The sequence below is a fragment of the Periplaneta americana genome, chromosome 5 (assembly GCF_040183065.1).
Source record: "Periplaneta americana isolate PAMFEO1 chromosome 5, P.americana_PAMFEO1_priV1, whole genome shotgun sequence".
In the NCBI taxonomy this organism is placed as follows: domain Eukaryota; kingdom Metazoa; phylum Arthropoda; class Insecta; order Blattodea; family Blattidae; genus Periplaneta; species Periplaneta americana.
The window spans coordinates 183037524-183043523 of NC_091121.1; positions in this window are offsets into that span (position 1 = coordinate 183037524).

The window sequence follows — 6000 nt, forward strand, 5'->3', positions numbered from 1 at the left end:
TTAACTTTGGGGGTACAAATACTCCAAACCTATAGATCTTTGGATATAAGTATGTTAGGTTTAATCGACGTAGAACGTGTCAGGGAACATGTTCCAGAAATTCTAAACATTAAAGTTGTTACACCCTGTATATATGATGAATACAGAGTAAAAACAATCAAAGTCACAATTCTAATAAAGGTAATGTCATGATTTATTTCGGTATATTATGGCAAATTTTAGTGTTTTCTTATCAAAATTGGTGAAGGAGAATTATCATCACGGATATAGTCATCATTTCTTCTGCGAACCTCTGGAAAAAGAACTAAGTAAGATACTAGTGAAGTGCTTTCTATGGAGTGTGGCATTGTAGGGGCAGAAACATGGACACTACGACGACGTGAAGAGAAGCGAATAGAAGCATTTGAAATACGGATATGGAGAAGAATGGAATGTGTGAAGTGGACAGACAGAATAAGAAATGAAGCTGTGTTGGAAAGAATGGGTGAAGAAAGAATGATGCTGAAACTGATCAGGAAGAGAAAAAGGAAGTAGCTGGGTCACTGACTGAGAAGAAACTGCCTATGCAAGGATGCACTGGAAGGAATGGTGAACGGAAGAAGAGTTCGTGGCAGAAGAAGATATCAGATGATAGACAACAATAAGATATATGGATCATATGCGGAGACTAAGAGGAAGGCAGAAAATAAGAAAATGGAGAATGCTGAGTTTGCAGTGAAAGACCTGCCCTTGAACAGAAAACTATTGATGAAATGAGTAACATTATATTACGACAATTATTTCTAGAATCGGTGAATGAAACATCGTTTATGTCAAAACTTCAAATGTTTTCACAACAATTAAAAACAAAAAAAGTAATTTCATCATTTTTCAAATTTGGAAAGCACAATTTCTCCCCTTGAAATAGTTAATAAATATAAATACATGATAACCATTTACAGAAATTCCAAAGAAAGATTGTTGTATTATATCATATCCATGTACATGGAGTGGCGGACGACAGATGGACATACTGAGCTACCATGTGGGACCCCCGTATAGGAAGGAGACTTCAGGGCAGACCTAGGCGCAGATGGGCAGACTTCTTCAGAGAACAGACAGATCAACAATGGTCCAGAGAGGCAAGAGACAGAAAAAAGTGGAAACTACTCGAGAGACTATGATTATATGTGTACAAAACCGCCTTTGCTTATCATAAAATAAATAAATTTTCATTAACGTTTCCGATACATGTGTATCATCTTCAGATGTGAAATGTTAGATTAATACAGGGTGCGTCAGAAAGAACGGATGGATTTCAAACTATCAATACGCAGCGAGGGGAGGGATAGAGTGAGGGGGACCACGACTGTTGGGTCAGCCATAGAATGCAGTTTCAGTTGAGAATATGGTGTTGGTCTGGTGTACAACGTGCTTTCATCGCAGAGACATTTTTGAAAAATGAAGAGTCTGTGATCGCCACTCAGGACTCATTTCGACATCGGACGTCACGCTAGGATTCCAACTCGGGTGGCTTCATTTCGTACCACAGGTTCAACATTAAAGAAGAAATCACCTGAATGAACACGGAGCGCGTGTACTCCTGCAAATGTGGAGACAGACAGTAGGTTGTCCTGCCACCTCAACGATCAGCCCGCAAACATGCTATTGCACTGACATTGTCGAGGTTACGATAAGATCTTTCTTTGGGACCACTTGAAGGCGTAAGTAACCACATACACTGGACGAACTGAAGACGGCGATTCGTGAACAAATTGCGGCAATCCCACCAACTATGACTGTGAAAGTTACGGCGAACTTCAGAAAACGCCTCGATGCCTATATCGAAAGCCAAGTACATCATATGGATGATGTTGTATACCGTAAATAAACTGCATGTTTTTGGTGAATCTGTTGACAACAATACATTTTTGATTTGATGAATCCTTACAATTTTCATGCCCTGTGAAATCCATCCGTTCTTTCTGACGCACCCTTTATGATGAAAACCTTGCCTATTAGATGGAACTTAATGTGGTAATTTTCGGGTCATATTAGTGTGATTGCTTGGACTTAACTTAGGTTGATCTATGATATACATGCTATGTTAGGTTAAATCACTGCAAGTCATGTGATATGATCTAAAATATATAAAAATTGAAACTGTTGAAGAATTTTAACCACTATTAGCGTAGTCATTGAAATGTGAACACTTTGTGTAAACACTTTAAAAGTTTAAATCACTTTGAATATGTGTTGGCTCTATTTGCCGATTTAAATCACTGCAAGTCATGTGATATGATCTAAAATATAAATTAAAACTGTTTAAGAATTGTAACCACTATTAGCTTAGTTATTGAAATGTGAACACTTTGTATAAACACTTTAAAAGTTTAAATCACTTTGAACATGTGTTGGCTGTGTTTGCCGATTTAAATCACTGCAAGTCATGTGATATGATCTAAAATATATAAAAATTGAAACTGTTGAAGAATTTTAACCACTATTAGCGTAGTCATTGAAATGTGAACACTTTGTATAAACACTTTAAAAGTTTAAATCACTTTGAATATGTGTTGGCTCTATTTGCCGATTTAAATCACTGCAAGTCATGTGATATGATCTAAAATATAAATTAAAACTGTTTAAGAATTGTAACCACTATTAGCTTAGTTATTGAAATGTGAACACTTTGTATAAACACTTTAAAAGTTTAAATCACTTTGAACATGTGTTGGCTGTGTTTGCCGATTTAAATCACTGCAAGTCATGTGATATGATCTAAAATATATAAAAATTAAAACTGTTGAAGAATTGTAACCACTATTAGCGTAGTCATTGAAATGTGAACACTTTGTAAATCATATTATACCACATGTCTTGCAGTGATTTAAATCGGCAAATACAGCCAACACATGTTCAAAGTGATTTAAACTTTTAAAGTGTTTATACAAAGTGTTCACATTTCAATAACTACGCTAATAGTGGTTACAATTCTTAAACAGTTTTATTTTATATTTTAGATCATATCACATGACTCGCAGTGATTTAACCTAACATAGCATGTATATCATAGATCAACCTAAGTTAAGTCCAAGCAATCACACTAATATGACCCGAAAATTACCACATTAAGTTCCATCTAATAGGCAAGGTTTTCATCATATTAATTTAACATTTCACATCTGAAGATGATACACATGTATCGAAAACGTTAATGAAAATTTATTTATTTTATGATAAGCAAAGGCGGTTTTGTATACATATAATCATAGTCAAAAAATTAATAGCTTATCGACAAACTTCAACATGAAATTGATACTCAGAGACATTTTTGCAAAGGCAGTGAGAGAATCATTGTTAAAGAAATTCAAGTTCCTAGACTTAAATATCACGTCTAAATTGAACTAGCTCACCACGTTAGCCAAGTAGAGCTTTCCCTTATTTAAGGAGGGAGGCTTTTCAATTCATGGGACACAACAGGCTATCTTTATCTTTATATTTATATGGAGTGGCGACTCTTTTCATCGCATTCTCTTTGTTCAAACATTCGAGGAACTATCATCATTGACAATTACTGTACAGCTAACAGCTGTGCAGGACTATGCGACAATAAGATGGTTCAAGGAAATATACACCTAGTTGTTTAAAGTTCTATTGAAAAAACAAATTTCCTAGTCTTCGTATTTTTTGTTGGTCGCTTGTTAGTATTTGACCGGTCTACTTATCGTACTGTATATACAAACACGTTTACTAAATCGAATATATTCCTCCTTATTGCCAATTGTTGTTAGTAAATAATGCATTTAATTCGTATATTTCAAGTCATCTATACTAATAATAAATCTGTAGCCGAAATTTTTCTGGTAATTTTCGATTTTCCAAAAATAATTGGTCCACATTTATAATTAACCACCCTGAAACCGAAAATCGCTTTTTTGAAATTTTTGTTTGTATGTCTGTCTGTCTGTCTGTCTGTATGTTTGTTACCTTTTCACGCGATAATGGCTGAACGGGTTTCGATTAAAATTGGAATATAAATTAAGTTCGTTCTAACTTAGATTTTAGGCTATATGGCATTCAAAATACTTTATTTAAAAGGGGGGTTATAAGGAGGGTTTGTTACATAACAAACGTTTCTTTAAAAATAATTTGCGATAAGTTTTATTCCTTGAAAAATTTTGATAGGACTGATATTTAATGAGATAAATGAGTTTTAAAACTAAAATAACTGCCATCTAAGGCCGTGTAATGAATTAAAAAACAAATGACTTCGTCTATAAGGGGCCTTGAACAGCAACAATCGGAAGCTATTAAACATAGCCTACAGACAATGTTTCTGTGTTTGTATGAAGTAATATCAGAAGCTAAATTAACCGATTTGTATAATTAATTATTATTTCACCATTGGAAAGTGTAGTTTCTCTAGATGGACATAATGCTATAATGTTATTACAGTAACGTCTGAGTAAATCGAGGACAGGTAAGATTAAAATAGCTTCTTATGCACAGAAAACTTGATAGGCTATTTTGTACATTCGTTTTCTGTATTTCTTGAAATAATATTTATGAACACTCATTTCAATCTCAGAGAATTAACGAACAACGAGAGTGTATTGATTTAGTATGCAGTAATAGTACGTTAGCTTAGCAATCCATTATTTTATAATTCAAATTTTAACTATGCTCAATTGAATCGTGTTAAAATACATAAAATATATATGCAATAAATGCAATGCAAAAAATTGGGTAATGAGCGAAGCAGATTATCTTGCGCTGTTGTAAAAGTTGTTCCCTGGATCAAACGTCCTATTTTAATTATGTAATTACTTTATATTTATTTCTAACAGGTGCAGCGGAGCACACGGGTACGGCTAGTCTCTTAATATAGCTATTTATTTCTTTTAAAATAATGTTTAATAACTATTTTATTTTTATTTGTATATATTTCTTCCTCTAACCATTACAGGTTTCCATTAACAAAAAGAACCGTGATACAATAAATATAGAGAAATGCTTTGAGGATTTATAAAACATATTTCTGTTGTTACAGCGAAAAATAACAAATTGAAATAGATTGAAACACAAAATAATATACGAAATAACGTCAAGAAGATGTGAATTAAAGTCATGGTCCATGTATATAATGCCTGAAAATATCTATTGATCCTTTGCGTGCTTGTTTTTTAAAATAATGTGTTTAATCTGTAACTGCAGTCAATGTATTGTTATTAGTATCTCTTTGTTGTTACCTATTGCTTTAAAAAGAATGTGTTTAATTTGTAATCTTAAGTCATTTTTTCTACCATTCCTTTACAGTTTACATTTGTTTTTAAATCGTTTGTATTGCCCCTACTATTATATATTGCCCTTCAAGAATTTCGTTATGCGTTAGTTGTAAGTCATTACTTGTCTTATTATTTTAATTATTGTAATTGTTCCTGAATCACGTATGTAACTTGTGACCGTAAATCATTGCTTGTAATATCCTTTTATTACTCTTAACTGTTCCATTGTTCATGAATTAAGTACTAATTTCAAAGTGAATGTCAAACTTTGTTATATTAATCTACTATTGATTATATTTTTAGGTCGTGTATTTACTCTGAAACGGTTAGACATTCTTGTACATGTTTTACATTGATTATTCCTCAAACATCTCATTAATCTTTAACAGGATCCATTCTTTCATTAAGGTGAATTCTTCTACGTAATTCATGTGAATTGTAACTGTGACCACTATTTTATATTATAACTTTACTATTGTTTATTGGTTGTAAAATATATATTTTGATGCCAACTATAATCCTAATATACCTCAGGGTGAAATAGGGTTTATTAAATTGGATAATATAAAAAATTGAATATGTTTAAGACAATGAGGTGATCAATGATAATGGACATCCATCTCATGTTTATATTGTGATTATGTTCCACAAACTTAAATCATGACTGAGTCCTGCGTTTGGTTACTTTGAATCCAAGTTCGATGCACCTCGATAACGATGCGGTTTCTCCCCA